Below are 18,463 nucleotides of genomic sequence, written 5' to 3'. Positions count from 1 at the left end.
TCTGTCTTTCTATCTGGATGAATGAGAAAACGTCATAATGAAAAGTTACATACAAACTGAAAAAAACATAAGCAATGTATAAACAGAACACAATACACAATAAAGTAACGGAAATAAAAGTGTGGCAATAAACAGTGATCTATATACATGAGTTAAAGGCTATATATTATGTACATTTACTCTATAACGATGCAAATATAATCTCCCGTATGCAAATATAATCTCCCGTATCAGACTTCTCGTTGATGCGACCCGTGAACAAACTACGAAACTTCAACGAGCACTGAACTCTGGTCTTCGATTTGCTTTCAACTTGAGTTATGATGCTCACATTACCCCTATCTACACAGCTCTTTTCTGGGTGAAACCCGAAAGGTGACGGAAGTTTTACATACGTTAATTTATCGAACTCTGAAGGAAATTATACCCAAATATATTTCTTTAGAATTCCATTTATTATCCTCATTCTATAATTGTAACACTAGATCTGGCATTTCCCTTGCTATTCCCATTAACCACTCTTCAATTTATAATAGATCCATCGTTGCGGCTGGGTCACGACTTTGGAGTTCACTTCCAACTGCTGTCAGGAACTCTAACTCAACAAAAAAAATTAAAATTGTATGCAGAATTTACCTGTTGAATACAGCTGATTGTCTCGTGTGATTGGCGACGTATCATAGTTTGTATGATTGTGGTATGTAGGCTGGTAACAGTGGAATTTTACTATACAGCTTGTTCTTATAATTAATATTAGGTTATTATATTTGTCAAAAACAGATCAGATGTAAGGCTTTTCAGGCGTTTGCTCTATTAACCAGCATTTCGTCTTAGGTGTATGCAGGTGAACTTATCAGAAGCCCTTATAAGTGGTCAGTGGGTAGGGTCTGACACATCCCATTCTGATGAGTCTAGTGTCAGACCTAAGACGAAACGCTGGTTAATAGAGCAAACGCCTGAAAAGCCTTACATCTGATCTGTTTTTGACAAATATAATTATAATTATAATATAATTATTCTTCTACATGTAAGCACATGTACCACAATGTTGACAGTAAACGAAATAAGACTAAAATAGTTCAATTATTAAGGTAACAAAGTATCACAAAAGAAACATAACCAAACTGGAGTTAAACAAAAGGTAAGCTTGAAAAACCGTAGTAGATATTGGACAAAGAAAAAAAAAATCATAAGTTCAGCATTTCAATAATTAATTGAATAAACTAAAACAAAATTAGTTATTTTACTGGTTTCTATGTGTTATTTGTTCATTTGTATTCATCGTTGTACAACTTGGTAGCATTTTTGGCAGTGTTTAAAAGCTCACTTGAAGATTCAAATGTCTGATTTTGTGCGATGAATGTTTGATATTTATAATGGATGACAGAGTGCCATCAATGCTTAAGGTGAATCTGAATTCGATTGAAAACTACAACAAGTAAATGATAACAATGAAATGACAGATCCAGGCAGCTGTGGCGTTCATACGAACCACGTGGAGAAAAGCTCTTCCTCATAATAGCTCTGCTGTGGGCTTGCACGTATCATCTGCAGATGTTTGTTGCCCTTTTCTCCAAATACCTGAGTTTGCAAGTTTATTGCGTGAGAGAGTCTGTTGACGTTTGAATGCGTGCGACTCACGCATTTTGTGTGAGAGTTGACATCTCTGCGTAAGGGCGTCCGAAGACAGGGGACTTTCATTTCACCTCACTTCATGGCTCCCTTTTCTCGTATTCTTAATATCGATATTCGGCGTTCATGGATTTCGTACTCAAAGTCTAAATTCGTGAATATCTCTGTCACCATGGCCCATGCGGTAAACATACATGAGACAGAAATGATCATAATAGTTCCTATCATACATTTCCGGATGTATAAGTAATTCTGTGGAAAATGCAATAATTGTGAATATTCCGTTAGACGACAGCGCGTAAAACATAAAATATCGGACATTATATTAGACAAAACTTTTGTAATGTACATTTTCTTGATACAGTTTTTTTGTTGTTGTTGCTATTTGTTCGGGACATCGGCCTAGAAAGATCTTTTGCCCCTACTTGCACCATATGTTATGAACCTACGTGTATTTGGAAATTGTGAAAGTGAAAAGTGTTGAATGTGAGGAAAGGAACGTTAAGGACGACACAAACACCCAGTCCCCAGGCCAGGGATATTAATCATTACGATACAGTTGATATAACGAAAAATAAGACATTTTTGGTCTTCTTAATGTTGCTACTCCAGCGAATACCAATCAATTAATATACAGGGTCTTTCTTAGTGATGTGCGCGAGTGATGCCTGGAATCGCGGTACTCGATTCTTTCGAGTCCAGGCTCGGACTCGCTTCGCATGCGAAGGCTCGATGATAGCATGACGTCACACGTTCGCTCACTCGCCGGCTCGTAGATGGATGAAGCATGCGTACAAGCGGTCGCTGAGGGTTTATGGGATTGGGACAGCGCGGTACGATATGAAAAAACTGATTGAATGCGCAAAAGGAATAACCTAAATTTGATAATTACTTGAGAACGATAATAATGCCACTTAATACGCATAAGAAGATATGAAAATATCCGTTTACGGCGTCTCGCACACACTTCACTGAATATGCTATCTATTCTAATATTGATAATATAGCTTATCTGGCCTTCATAGCCCAACTTGGCCGGTTCGATACTGGTTTATTCCGGTAGTATTTGAAGGTGCTCAAATACGTCAACCTAGTGTCGGCAGAATTATTGGGACGTAAAAACCTCCCGGGGGACTAAATGCGGTACCTCGGCATCCCCGAAAACCATACAAATGTACGTACTTGGACGTAACAGTTATAACATTATTATTATTATTATTATTATTATTATTATTATTATTATTATTATTTCAAATTCCTGTCACGGTATGTATGTTGTAATTAGTGTATTTTAAACATGTGCTATTTGTAGACTATAGACGGTATTTCTGCACACATTGTATTGCTTCGCTACTGGTAAATTATACCTCATGTAGCCATTATGCATATACACGGGCGTAGATGTGCTAATACGATCGGTAGTATGACAGATTCATTGTAACCATAGCCTATTGCTAACCGCGCCAAAGCCTACAATCGTCCGGGGGAACAGGTAAATTACAGCAGTTTATATGTACATCATACTTTCGGCAGATATAATGTCGGGTATTAAGATGAGGCGTCCAGAATGTGACGTACGTTCACGCAGCAAATCAGCGGACAGAACGTCATTCTGTTCTAGCTAAACATCTGACAGTTTGTTAGTAAGTCACAACCTTTAGTGCCTATGATGATGATAATAATAATCATAACAATCGAATTATTGACGACCGATGACTGAACAACATCAATCATCAGCAGCAAACATATTGCACTCCACACCACAAAAATATTCTGTGGGTGACCCTGAATGCCGTGCACTCCAGTACAGTAGATTTTAGTTCTAAGGCATGTCCACAGATAGCGACACCAGTATGCTTGGACTCGAGTCTGGAGTCGAGTAATACCGATTCTAAGAGCACATTACTCGATTCTACTCGATTCCGTCGCTAGCCCATCACTAGTCTTTCTTATAAACCCAGACCGTCCAGCGGCATTTCTACTCTTGGAGACCTAAGCAGCTAAACGGGAGGCGCGCGCATAGTTCTTGACCTTGCAAGGAGCGTGTAACACCAATAGCCAGTCTGAATCTCAGCTGTTAACGTGGTGAGACAGTTATCATTGCAACACCGTATTTTCGTATGTGAAAGTTGTTTTAAGTGCCAGTCGGCTCGACGGGGACGCGATGCATTTGTTCAGCAATTTCCTGGTGAATTTCCTGAATACAGATTGACATAATTGTAAATAAATTTGAAACTACTGGGTCAGTGATCAATGAAAAACATGCGTGCACATGAACAGTTTTGACAGAGGAAAAGCTAAATGACATTGGTGCGAATCTTGAATAGTCACCGAATAAATCACTCACAAAATTAATGCAATAAGTACGGATTTCGGTTTCTTGTGCACACAGAGCTACAAGGCTGTTACACATCAGTCCGGACAGGTTTACACGGTCCCATTGTTTAGAACCTGCTCATTCAGCCACAAGAGTGAGACATTGTAAGTGGTAACTTAATCATTGAATGATCGTTTAATCGACCCATAGCGTGTGTTCTTTACGGATAAGGCCTGGTTTCATCTTCAGCTTAATAGCCGTGTGAACAGTCATTAACTCTCGTTATTGTCCGGCTCCATGGCTAAGTAGTTAGCGCGCTGGCCTTTGTTTACAGGGGTCCCGGGTCGGGAATTTTAACCATCATTGGTTAATTTTGCTGGCAGGGGCTGGCTGTATGTGTTGTCTTCATCATCATTTCATCCTCATGATGACGCGCAGTCGCCTACGGGTGTCAAATCAAAAGACCTGCACCTGGCGAGCATGTCCTCGGGCACTCCCGGCACTAAAAGCCATACGCCATTTCATTTCACTCTCGTTATTGGCGTGCAGAATGGTGTTTATGAAGTCCCTCATTATGAAAACTGACACTTCGAGTATCCTTTATAAGGCAAGATTTTATATAATATTGTATACATGCTGAAAGCAGGGTGGCCGCGCGACGTAAGTTGGGCTGAGGCAGCTGCTGAAGCGCAGAGTAATGAAATGTCGTATGGCTTTTAGTGCCGGGATATCGCAGGACGGGTTCGGCTCGCCAGGTGCAGGTCTTTCTACTTGACTCCCGTAGACGACCTGCGCGTCGTGATGAGGATGAAATGATGATGAAGACAACATATACACCCAGCCCCCGTGCCACTGGAATTAACCAATTAAGGTTAAAATCCCCGACCCGGCCGGAACTCGAACCCGGTACCCTCTGAACCAAAGGCCAGTACGCTGACCGTTCAGCCATCGAGTCGGTTAGCGCAGAGTACAAACACCGTGTCGCTCGGTCTGGGTTTATAAGAGACCCTGTATAGTCGAGTGTATTCTTCGACTATACCTCAACTTAAATGCCGAGTTGCAAGCAAGTCGGCCGAGCCGTTTATTCGCGATGTTCACACAGAAAGACGAAGATTGAACTGGACCATCTTTTGACTTTTATATACCTAATCTGAGAGAAAAAAAACGAATTCTAAGGAAAACATTTTTGTTGTTATTTTTATTTCTTTAATTCTTCTGACAGCATTTGCAGGCTGCTACAAAGAGAAAAAACACCATACAAATTTTGGTCAGGCATGAACCTAATAAAATCGAATCATTGAAGAAACAAATGATAATTTTTAAGTTATATATTCGTTGTTCCTAGAAATGGACATAGAACCTTTCAATTGCAATGTTAGTGGCGATTTTGAAGGTCCGAACTGTTTACAGAATTTTGCTATTATGTGCTCAATTGTAGGTATTTTCGAATGTCTGTTCTTAGTATAAAATAAAGTCCTCGATCCTTTCTGTCTGTCTGTCTGTCTGTCTGTCTGTCTGTCTGTCTGTCTGTCTGTCTAAAATTTTGATTAGGCATGAACCTAATAAAATCGAATCATCTAAACTCGAGAACCACTGGACGGATTTTGATACGGTTTTAACCATTCTATCGAGCATTTCTCTAGAAAGGTTTATGTATAGAAATATTCATCTATGAACAAAAGAAGCCAAGCAGTAACGATTTCAGTGAAGCAAGTCGAAGAAAACAGGGCCCATTCGTGCACCTTTTCTTTTAGCTTATGCTGGCCTAACCGTTAAAGATACATCTATACTATGAGGGTAAGGATTGTTAAGGATAAAATGTTCTGCAAAAATCTCCACTACAGAATAAATCTCTCTTTAACACATACCTCGCCGTAAGAGTTTTTTTTTTATATTAGAGTAATGATTCAAATTAAGCAAGTCGAAGAGTAAACGGTCATCCATGCGCCTTCTTCGCCTACGCTGGCTAAACCGTTAAAGGTACATTTATACTATGAGGGTAAAAATTGTTCAGCATAAACAGTTCTACAAAATAGTCCGCTACAGTATAATTATACCTATCTTTAACACATAACCCACTATACCTGTTTTTACATTAAAGTTTGCAGGAAGAAAACGTCAAATTTAAAACCAACTTTTTAAATTAGTTGATCCTTAACGAAATGAATGATTTATTCCCCTCAAGTAACTAATGTAGATGATGACGTAATTTACATAATGTTATTTTCGTCTATACTTGCGGAGATATAGTCGTTTATATTTTTTTCTTGCAATTCCATTCTGACCAGCTTCAGAGCGTCTGAGTAGATTAGGAGCCACTGTGCGAGCCAACAAAGACTTCAGCCAGCATCTCTGGAACATGCTACGATACAATAATTAATAGTTTTCCTGTGATTTTTCGTTATCCGTATAAAATCTGTGATAACCCATCGTGCCGAGACGGAAAGCGATATATGTCGTAGTGCATTGCATTCGTTAAAGTGCGTTTATCACGTAACACAGAAACTGACCAACAAAGTGATTCTCTAATATCACAGGATGACCTCACAAAGACAAAGGGAGTAATTTTGCTCCAAATTCGCCGCCCAGGCTCAACTATATCACTCATTATACACAACAGTCGGTAGTGAAGAATCTGTTCATTACCTTCCAGAATTCTCAATTCTTTACATCCTTCCGGCTTGCTATCACACAAGTTGATTTTGGAAGTCGGGGTGACTATTGTATTGTTACGTAATTTACACTCGCCGAAGTTATGGAATGGGACACGATTTGTAGCAAAAGTTGTTTGATTGAAGCTGATATTTTAACTGACTGCGGCAGAGGAGAAGCGGTCTTAATATCGAAATTCCTATGATTCATTCAGATTTGCCTGATGATTTCAGACGAGTCCAATTCGCAGTAAGGGTCTGCTGTGGCATGACAATAAACAACGCACAGGGTCAAACATTTAGCGTAGCTGAAGTTGATCTCAGTGGAGAATGTTTCTCTCATGGACAGCTTTACGTGTCCCTTTAGCGTGTTACATCGAAACGAAATTTTTTCATCTTTATTACTAGATGAAAAACGACTAATGTCGTATACAAGGAAATCTTATAATTCCTCGTTTATCGTCTTAAGTTCATAATTGCTCCCGTGCGAAGCTGGGGTGGGTACCTAGCTTAACATAAAAAGCAAATAAGTTAAGTGTGAAAAATAGAATTTACTGCAGGACGCTCAGCGATATCTGTCTCTTAACAGCCGATATCTTAAACCTAAATAAGCTGCGAGTTTCCATCCGGGAGGTAGTGAGTTCGAACCCCACTGTCGGCAGCCTTGAAGATGGTTTTCCTAGATTTCCCATTTTCACGCCAGGAAAATTCTGGGCCTTTACCCTAATGAAGGCCACGGCCGCTTCTTCCCCACTCCTAGGCTTTTCCTATCCATCGTAGCCATAAGATCTATCTGTGTCGGTGCGACGTAAAGCAAATTGTAAAAAATAAATAATACACACTTACCGCTAAAGAAATTAAAACAAAAAACAGCAGAGCTATGAATATGTAAGGGAATGGATAGTGGACAGCAACGAGTGATGAAGTCAGTGTGGAGCGGGAGGTAAGTGCTCAACACGTGCTCTGGTTTTCAGAGTCGCATATTGTGCATTGTTGCTCTGGAGGAACATCCGAAAAATCGGACCAGCTCATGAAAGTGCTTGATTAAATTCGTTTCAATAACAGAAGGTAATTATATGGGTAAGCACCAAAATCTTACTTAAACATCCCTTAAAAATGTATGCAAAATAATGACTCCACACAATATTTTATATTTCACGTGATGTGTATATTTTACGGTAAAGAAAGAGCATACGTGACTCATGTTTTGGACGAGCGTTCTTGCTGTGCCTTTTGTACCGGAGAATTCTGGAAAACTGACTAGTGCATCTGCCAGTATTGATTCCTCTCCAGATATGAACAAAACAACTTCCTCTGTCCCGTGTATGTTTTATGAGCATTCTCTGTTTCCACTGACACAGTGAAATCTTCATATTACAAGGAATATGACAAGATTCGACCGTGCTATCCATTCAATGAGCTGAAAAGTAACTTTTTTGGGACGTCTTGTGGCTGTCCAGTCCTGCGACTGCACCGTGCAGAAGGTAGAAAACATTCAGTACCGTTGAGAATATGTAACAGGAAGGAACAGGAGCGATTAGGGAATAAAAGAGGGAATGAAGGAAATTAGAACTACCTACCTTACGACCGGAGAAGTATACAATAAAAGAAACATGTCAACCGACGAAAATCTCGAATTAAAAGGCAACAGCGAGGAACGCAGTACTTTACGCGGCAGAGACGATGACACTAGGAGGGCATGGAGAAAGAAAGAAAAATTCTGAGAAAGATACTGGGACCAAAACGAGGAGGGGAAAAATGCGGACGAAGATCAAGGGATGAACTGTACCGAAACATGAGGACGATCTCCGAAGAAATAAGACTCAAAAGACCAAGATTTGTTGGACACGTGACCAGAATGGACGTGAAGAGAATGACTAGAAAAGTACGGGAGACAAAGGGAAGGACGAGAGGAAAGTGAGATGGGGATCATGGTGGAACGGACAGAGAACTGGATGAAAATACACCCACGAATATGCCAGAGCTCAATGACAGAGAAAGTTACAGGAAGGGGATAGAGAAGCACCAATGGGAGAGTAAGAAAAGGAGGATACTGAATAACGGGAGAGAAGAAGAGTGAGAGATGATAAATATGTTCTGGGAGGAGGACAGGAAAGAAACCCAACCCATCACAAAGCTGTCTGAGGTACTAAAGAGGTTGTAACAAAAGGATAAAAAGAAGAAGAAATCTGACAAGCTGCATAATTAAAGGTTACCTGTAAAACAGTCTCCGAATTTTATTATAATCCTTGATAAAACAAAGAACTCGGACAGACTGATATTCATCCAGCTTCTTCGGTTTCAAAATAGCGACGAAATTTGATATTCATCTTTATGTAATATAAAAAAACATGGCCATCATTGTAACCAAATGTAATTATATTGATTGAGAGACCTATCTAACAACCTGTATTGCTGTCGCGACCTAGCGTTGACATGCCTGGTAAGTGAGCCTGTTAGTACAGTATTATCCGTTTCCACTGTTCGTCAAACTGGCTGCTGGCAAAATTTCAGTCAGTGGTAGTGAAATGGAAAGTGTTGTCCCTTGTGAACAGTATTTATACAAACACACCTTAACGCCTTTTTTTTTCTGGGTTCGCGAAAGGGCCTAATATAACGTTGCATCATGGTATCCTTATTATGGAAATTAAATTTGAAACCCGTGGATTGAGTCGAAGTCTGGGGGAGGAGTCGAGGTACTGTTACATCGAAATACTGTTTACAAGGACATTGAATTTCACGGGGATTTACGCTGAAGTTCATTCTAGTAACTAACTCTTCGCCTGAATTACAGATTTCACTACATGTTGCCCCATGGAAGACGACAGTTCCCCAGTGATATTTGCAGCATATTATTGTGCCAACATTGTGCATTGGAGAATCTTGTCACTAGACTAGGCGTAATTTAATCCAGTATATTTACGGTGTACTTTTTAGCCAATTGTTTAACGTCGCACTAACACATCGAAGTTTTTTCGGCGATGGAAGGATGGGAAAAGGCTAGGATTGGGAGGGTAGCGTCCATGGCCTTAATTAAGATACAGTCCCAGCATTTGCCTGGTTTGAAAATAAGAAAACATGGGAAACCATCTTCAGGGCTGTCGACGGTGGGATTCGAACCCACTAACTCTCGGATTCAAGTTAACCGTGCGGCCAACTCGTTCGGAACGGTGTCACTGAATGTGCGGCTATGCTAATAGGTTTGGTGTGATGATGTGATGTGTGTTTTAAGGAACATGGTGATCAGATTATTTGTCCTCAGGGCGTAGTTAATTTTTTAAAAATTCTTTACCATGTAATAGTTAATAGTACCCATTATTATAAATTAGCCGGGCTATGTAGTTCAGAGAGTATAAGCACTGGCCTTCTTAGCCTAAGTTGATGCATTCGATCCCAACTCCGTCCCGTGGTATTTGAAGGTAGGCTACTGAAATTCGCGGGCCTCGTGTCGGTAGATTTACTGTCACGTAAGGAAATATCTGCTGGACTAAATTCCGGCGCTCAGCGTCTAAGAAAACCGTCAAATATATAGCTAATTGGATCTAAAACCAGTAAAATTACTTTTAGCAAACTTGTTTTCGGTGTACATAGGTGACTAAGATATACGTTAAAGTCTTCTTTCTGCTTTCTCCCCTGTGGTTGGGGGCGATAGAATAGCACCCACGGTAACCCGTGCCTGTCGTAAGAGGCGACTAAAATGGGCCCTAGTGGCTGTGAACCTGGCAGCGTGGGATGATGACCACGGGGCTCTTAGCTGAGTCCTGCCATTGCTTCCACTCACTTACTCGTGCCAGGCTTTTCACTTTCATCTATCCTAATCGACCTCCCTTGGTCAACTCTTGTTGTTTTCCGACCCCGACGGTATTACGTATGGATGCCTAGGGAATCTTCCATTTTCACGCCCTTCGTGGCCATTGCCTTTCTTCGGCCGATACCTTCGTTTTTCGACGTTTTGGGCCCTTTTAATTCCCTTCTCTCTCTGATTACTGTAAGGATGGTTGCCTAGTTCTCCTTCCTTTTAAAACAATAATCACCACCACCACTCTTCCTGTTTTTTATGTCACCCGTAGTGAACTTGAACTGTAAGAAGCGTGTCTCGAGTTGAGTATCAAGTGAGCTTTAGCAACTTTGACCTAAGTAAAGGGTATTAGGAGCTTATGGTGATATTTTACAACAAAGTTTAAGGGATTATGAAACCTCTGCTGTGGTCAGTGAGTTAAGCCAGTAGTTTACCGTCCAACTGGTGATGGTTCTGTTATCATCTCTGCCTTCAGTATAAGACTATTGGAGGTTTGTAACGGGGTTCACACAGCCTCACGAGCCCAGTTATGAGTAGTGGACATGCAGCAAGTAATAATTTGTGGGCTTCCACTTCGATTGTAGAAGAATATAAATCCTGAAAGTTCATATACAGCAACTCTATTCCCAATCCTAGCACCTTTTAGGAACAACTACATACGCCAAAATATATACCACTTGGTGGATGGAAAGTCTGTTCGATAATCTGTGTGATAGTGGTGTGAATTTCCACATGTGCTGTTATACCCATTCATTCGTTTCCGGTCGGTGGGCCGGAACCAAAACACAGCATTAGCGTGGGGATGTTTTTTAGAGTTTGGAATCTAAAAAATAAAGAAACACGTATTTTTTGCAATCGGAAAATCCACGTAAAGGTGGGGCCGGAGTTGAAAAAATGAATTAGTTAATTTTTTTTATGATACTTCAGGCGTGAAAATTTTCATTTGGAATCTCCTTTAAAAATAAAGAAACACGCCATTTTTTGTTTTCGGAAAATCCACTTAAGGGGATGATAAGAATTGGAAAAGCGGGTGAATTTTTAAAATGAGTATATCTACAGTATATCGTCGCTGCCAGGACCAAACCTCCTATGTGAAGTATTTTAGCTTAGAACTTTGCCCGGTAAGGTTCTGTCATCTAAAGTGCAATATTGTGTGAATATCATCAATGCGTTCTCGCTCTTCATGAAATATGTGTTGCGGGTCAGTATGTCTCCAAAATTATTATCACATAGGAAGGTTTTGTCCCGGCAACGACGATGTCTCAAACACTTAACATGTTACAGACGTGATTATTGATATTTAGAATCTCTCTTAAAAATTGAAGAAACACGTTTTGTTTGTTTTCGACTTAAGAGAGCACTGATTGTCACACGTACAGTTCTATGTCGCATGTTCCAGAGTTAGCTCTGCCAGTAGTTTGGTCATCTTAGCCCCGAAATGCAATAAGACAAGCGTGGTTTACAAAGAGGTACTGGGGTAAGTGAAACTCAGTTTTTCGGTACGTTTTTAATACTTTATGGATTTTCAGTTAATGTCTTAATGCAGTACCCAGGAACGATTATTTTTATCAAATTACGAAATATATGTGAGTAAGGCCATGGGTAACAGCTAGTAAACATCTAGTAAACATATAATTCCCCCCATAGTAATAAAATATGGAAATGTTTCTCAAAGGACACGAGGCTAATCTTAATAACATTTCACTATAATCAAACCCTAAATAATACAATTATGGCGATATGGTATCTTATCAGTCCTGCATCAGTGTAGATTCCGACGTAGCTTGCTGGTATTTATTGCGAATTTTTTGTCCGTCCGTCTATTCCGTGTCCGAGTAGGGAGGGCATATTCGCAATACCACGTTCAAAAAAATGGAGCCCCACAGAGATCGGTTCTTAGTGTCACTCTGTTTGCGATTGCCATAAACGGCATTGTCGCTGCTGCTGGTTCAGCAGTAATACCGTCACAATATGTGGACAATTTTGCTCTGCATTATAGCTCGCATAATATGGCAGTCGCAGAGCGACAATTACAGCAAGCTGTTAGGAGAGTGGAACAGTGGACTTTAGAACATGGTTTTCGGTTTCCAATCGCAAAGTCCTCTGTTGACCACTTTTACCGGCAGTGCACTCTTCACTCGCATCCTGATCTTTATTTAGGAAATGTCCCTCTTCCCATAGTTGACATCGATTTATTGGGCTCCTTTTAGAGAGCAAATTATCGTAAGAGCCACGTGTGAGGCAGTTAAAAGTGCAATGCACCAAGAAGTTAAATAAATATCTTGAAGTTTCTTAGCAGCAGTAATTGAGGGGATGACCGCACGGTGCTCCTACGATTTTATAGGGCACATATTTTATCCAGGTTAGACTACTGCAGTGGAGCATATGGATCAGCAAGGCAAAGCGTCCTTACGAAACTGAATAGCATCCACCACAGCGGGGTTATGTCTCATTGGGAAATGGAGTGGCAGGTCATTCCACTTCCAAATAAGCTGAGAGCGAAAAAAGGTACAACGAAGGAATGGAGGACTTCTCTTCGGGCTTCTCGGTGGGAAGCAGTGGTATTATGCTATCTTCGGATCGGCCACGGTATAGTAACGCACTCCTATTTACTGAAAATAAAACCCCATCCGATGTGTACTTGCGGCGATCATCTTACCGTGGTACACATCCTAACGGAGTGCGTGGACCTGGTCGATCAGCACCGTAGGCTAAAATTCCCGAGTACCATCTCCCTCATCCTGCGAGATGACGAGCAGTCAGCAGACCTCGTCATCCGTTTTATGAGGGATGGTGGTCTTTTTTTCGTGTGTAATAATGCCCTTGGTCTTAGTATATTTGTGTTAACTGTGCTTTTATCCCATTGACTATTTTAGTTCGTTTTCGCTTCTTTCAATGCTATTTTAACTTCTAACATGAATTATATATATATATCTGTACTTCCAGGTAATGATTTATTCCATTGTCACCTGTATTTTCTATAATTTTAGAAAATAAGGCATTGCGAATTAGATCCACTGATTGTTTCAATCTCATAATCATTTTTCATCACTATTTATTTTAATCTCTACTCAGTGGATACATTTTTTTTTTTGCTAGTGGCTTTACGTCGCACCGACACAGATAGGTCTTATGGCGACGATGTGGATACATTTTAAAATTTTAATTATCATCCATCTTGTACCATTAGGGGCCGATGATCTTAGATTTTAGGTCTCTTTAAACAACAATCATCATCATCATCATGATCATCATCATCATAATCATCATCATCATCATCATCTATAATACAATTATGCATCAATTTCAGCATAGAATTACGTTATAGAAGATATAACTCTTTCCAAAATTATAGGCCTACGTTAGCGATTCCAATATTCCGATTATATTTAGAAGACTTAATTCTGCCCAAAATTATTTTACTGAAATTATCCAGGTGAAACTATCGTCAATTCCAATTATTAGGTCTGATTTAAATTTCGCATAATGATCATGTCATTCTCTATAAGCTTATTTAAAGTATTAAACGTTAATAAACACACTCCAGAAAAAGAGAAAATAAAATATAATATAAACTACAAAAAACTATAAAAATAAAATAAGTGTCATATCGTAATGATGGCTTCACCCTCCTAGGTTGGACGTTGATTAACGGTTGATTATCTAGTTTCCGTCGCACGGTGCCTTAATGCTCCATGATTACTTCAATCATACAAATTCACCCCACTTTTTGTCCGACTCGTTGGCAGAATGGTCAGCGTACTGGCCTTCAGTTCAGAGGGTCCCGGGTTCGATTCCCGGCCGGTCGGAAATTGTAACCTTCATTGGTTAATTCCAATGGCCCGAGGGCTGGGTGTTTGTGCTGTCCCCAACATCCCAACATCCCTACAACTCACACACCACACACAACACTATCCTCCGCCACAACAACATGCAGTTACCTACACATGGCAGATGTCGCCCACCCTCATCGGAGGGTCTACCTCACAAGGGCTGCACCCGGCCAGAAATAGCCACACGAAATTAATTAATTAATTAATTACCCCACTTTTTCTTGAGCCCTAGGTTCCCTTGTGCCAGATCGACACAGCTCCGTAAACTTCGTAATCGGAGCTGACAGTTGCAACTGCGACAGCCACTACAACAGTACAAGCAGCGCAGCGTAAAGTATTGTCTCAGTTCGTATGTAGAATACCACAAGCAGAAATGAAATGACTTTTAGTGCCGGGAGTGTCAGAGGACAAGTTCGGTTCGCTAGATGCAGGTCTTTCGATTTGACGCCCATAGATGCGTCGTGATGAGGATAAAATTATGATGAAGACGACACATACACCCAGCCCCCGTGCCAGCGGAATCAACCATTTATGGTTAAAATGCCTGACCCTGCCGGGGATCGAACCGGAGACCCCTGGGCCAAAGGCTAGCACGCTAACCATTTAGCCATTGAGCTGATACCTCAAGCAGAGAAAGGGACCTGCTACGTGTTTATTAATTTATTAATTAAACAATTAATTTATTTATTCATTCATTCTCGACTTTCCAACTATTTATTATCTTAGTAGGTATTATAGAATTGAATTCAATATCTCATATCACTCGGATAGTAAGATCCCATCTCAGTGGATTAAGATGTGATCTAAACTTCAACACCACAGAAACCAAGTTCATGGTATTTAGCAGAAGCAGCCATCAGACGTTGTATTGAGATTTACAGATCAAGAAGAAGAAGGAGAAGAACAAGATATTTGATTTATAGAATATTACTATTCTGAGCAACAACTCCCATTAAATCAATATTCATTAATATTTTTAGGCTGACCATATTTTCCTGCTTTTTATAGGATACAGCTTTTACATACGAAACGATTCTCATAAAAGCGTAAAATGGCCCAGACTCTTCCAGGCCCATCAGAAGTAGAAACACTCAATCAGTTGGTAATCGCGAACAAACCCTCACAGAAAGTTCATGATGTTGACGTAATGGCAACCGCAGAAAGTCACGCAGTCATTAATCTTCCTCCATATAATTGCGATTTAAACACCATAGGACTATCGCGGGCGAAAATAAAGTGGATTTTTAGAGAACGCAACATTACGGGAAAGATAACAGCTGCCAAAGTACTAAAGCACACTGTCGATGGATTTTCTTCCATCACTCCCATGGATTCGGGGAGGCACTGAAAACACGTCCAAGGACTTGAAGATGATTACTGGAGGGGCGATGCTGTCATGGAAATATCCATGGACGAAATAATTATCAACACATCAGAAAATGCGAATGAAGAGTATTCCTCCGTACACTCGCAATCGGACAACAGTGAGTGATTTGCGGCTTAAATTGTTTCGTAAAACTGCTTGAGGTTCATGAAGAAGTTTACTGTGTGGCAGAAGGTGTAAGTAACCGTCGTATTGATATAAATGCCATCAATCGAAGACGAAACAAATCAGAAATGAGTACATCCGTGCTTCGCTGCGGTATTATACTGAAATTTGTAATTGAATGCTTATTGTTTTAGATATATAATACGCCGAAATTCGCGATCTGACTCGTTTTCTGCGAGAATCCGCCAAAATTCGCGTCCTGACTCGTTTTCTAATAGATTACGGCAAGTTTCCTCCCATTTTTCAATCTTTCTTTTCAGCAATCGATTTCGTACTTCCCGGGCTAGATCCAGGTATTCCACCCGGTCAGTTGGGTCCCTAAATCTTTGCCATCTTTTCCTATAAGCATTTTAAATATGGATCAAATCCTTCAGGAGATCCGGCGTGGTGTCGTCTTGGATGCCTTGGTGGTACTGAACCCGCGGCCGAACTGCATTCTTAGTCATTACCTGTCCAGGACCCGTTTCCAGCGTAGTGCGTTGGTGGTACTGAACCCGCAGCCGAACTGCATTCTTAGTCATTACCTGTCCAGGACCAGTTTCCAGCGTAGTGCGCACATTTGACGACGGTCCAGAACATTATTATTATTATTATTATTATTATTATTATTATTATTATTATTATTATTATTATTATTATTATTATTATTATTATTATTATTATCATAGATGTTCTGGACCCCACAGCAAGATGCAAGACCGCTACTTGGCAGTAAATTACATCTGCTGCCATTGTCATTGTTGACAATGTGACCAGCACCATTGTCGCGCGGAGGCAAGTGTGCGGGATTACTGGCGATGCGATTGACGTACTTCCATGCATTATTGACCTTATTATAGAGGTGAACAATTGGACGGTCAATCTCATTCCTATCGTTTATTTCAAATGTGTTTAAAGTTTCATTTATATGCCAGGAGAATCTACTGTAATCTAAGAACGTTCTCCGAAGGAAAAGATGGCTGTCGAAAACGAACCCAGGAAAGATTAAAAATGATCGGTTTATGATCAGAATAAGTACATCGAAAATCTACAGCCTGTTTCCAGTCATTCGACAGGATCAGGAATGGAATGAATAAAGCCCCATCTATCGGCGACAATAGGAATTGTGTCGGCTGCCGAAGCACTCCTCTGGGGCAATGATCGATAAATGACAAATGAAATGAAATATTGGACAGTGTTGCTGGAATGAATGATGACAGGGAAAACCGAAGTATCCGGCCTCCTGTCCAGCCTCAGTTTTGTCCAGCACGAATGTCACATGGAGTGACCGGGATTTGAACCACGGAACCCAGCTGTGAAAGGCCGGCGCGCTGCCGCCTGAGCAACGGAGGCTCCTTATAAGTACATTATGAACAGTAAAATCAATTGGTCTCACCTCCATTTACACTCCACCGCCGTTAAGTTTATTACCCCCCCCCCCTAAAAAAGAAGGCGTGTTTCTTTACGTTTAGAGATTCCAAACACCAATGTTCGCGTCTATTACCTTCAGTTTTGAGATATAGCCTAAGTATCCCCATAAAAATAATTCATTTTTTTCACTTCCTATCACACTCCCCCCCCCCCCCAGTTTTTGATTTATGTGTCCTCATGAAAGGCATTCAAATCATTTTTACTCCCACCCCCTAGATGATTTCACGCTCCCCCCAAAACGCGTTTTTCTTTGTTTTAAAGGAGATCCAAATACCAGTTTTCACGTCTGTAACAACTTTAGTTTTTATTAGATGTATGTATTCTCATACAATTAAGTCTATTAATTTTTCAATTCTTTCACCCCCCCCCCCCCCTTCATTGGATTTTCCGAGAATACGTGTTTCTTTACTTTTAAAGCAGATTCCAAATATCAAATTTCACGCCTGTAACATCTTCACTTTTGAGATATCAGTAGCCTAATTAATTAATTCAACACCATTTTCAGTCACTTTTAACCCCCCTCCACCCAAGTGGTATTTCCGGAAAGTAAAAATACACGTTTCTTTATTTTTAATAGAGATAAAAAGTACCATTTTTCACATCTGTAACATGTTAAGTTTTTGAGATATACTGTAGAAATTATCATTTTAAATTTTCACCCATTTTTAGTTCCCCTTAAGTGGAGTTTCCAAAAACAAATCACCTATGTTTCTTTACTTTTACAGGAGATTCCAAATACCCACTTTTTACGTCTATAACATTTTACGTTTCTCAGATATTCTGTAGATATGGTCTTTCAAAAAATTCACCCCAATTTGTCACTCCTGTTTAACCGCCATTAATTGGATTTTCCGAAAACAAAAAATGCGTGTTTCTTTATTTTTAAAGTAGATCCCAAATACCAATTTTCAGTTCTGTAATATCTTCAGTTTCTGATATATATGTATCCTCATTAAAGGCATTCAACCCATTATTCACCCTTTTACACCCCTCCTGTTGGGATTTACAGAAAACAAAAAAAATACGTTTTCCTTTATTTTAAAGGAGATTTTAAATACCAATTTTTATATCCGTAAACTTTGAAGGTTTTAAGATGTAAACACACTCATTTTAAAAATTCACCCCTCTTTTCACCCCCCATTATTTGGATTTTTCAAAAATGAAAAAATACCTGTTTCTTTATTTTTAAAGTAGATACCAAATACCAATTTTCAGGTCTGTAATATCTTCACGTTCTGAAATATAAGTAGCCTCATTAAAGGCATTCAACCA

At 40.0% G+C, this 18,463-nt stretch overlaps 1 protein-coding gene across 1 annotated transcript in view; it reads left to right on the top strand.

Moving 5' to 3' along the window:
- Window positions 1–18,463, top strand: part of LOC136866853 (dynein axonemal heavy chain 1) — a 1,878,455-nt gene that overhangs the window by 45,552 nt on the left and 1,814,440 nt on the right. The window lies entirely within an intron of this gene.

This window comes from Anabrus simplex, chromosome 3 (genome assembly GCF_040414725.1).
Source record: "Anabrus simplex isolate iqAnaSimp1 chromosome 3, ASM4041472v1, whole genome shotgun sequence".
In the NCBI taxonomy this organism is placed as follows: domain Eukaryota; kingdom Metazoa; phylum Arthropoda; class Insecta; order Orthoptera; family Tettigoniidae; genus Anabrus; species Anabrus simplex.
Note: the sequence above shows the minus strand (reverse complement) of the source record. Positions and strands in the feature narration are given on the sequence as shown.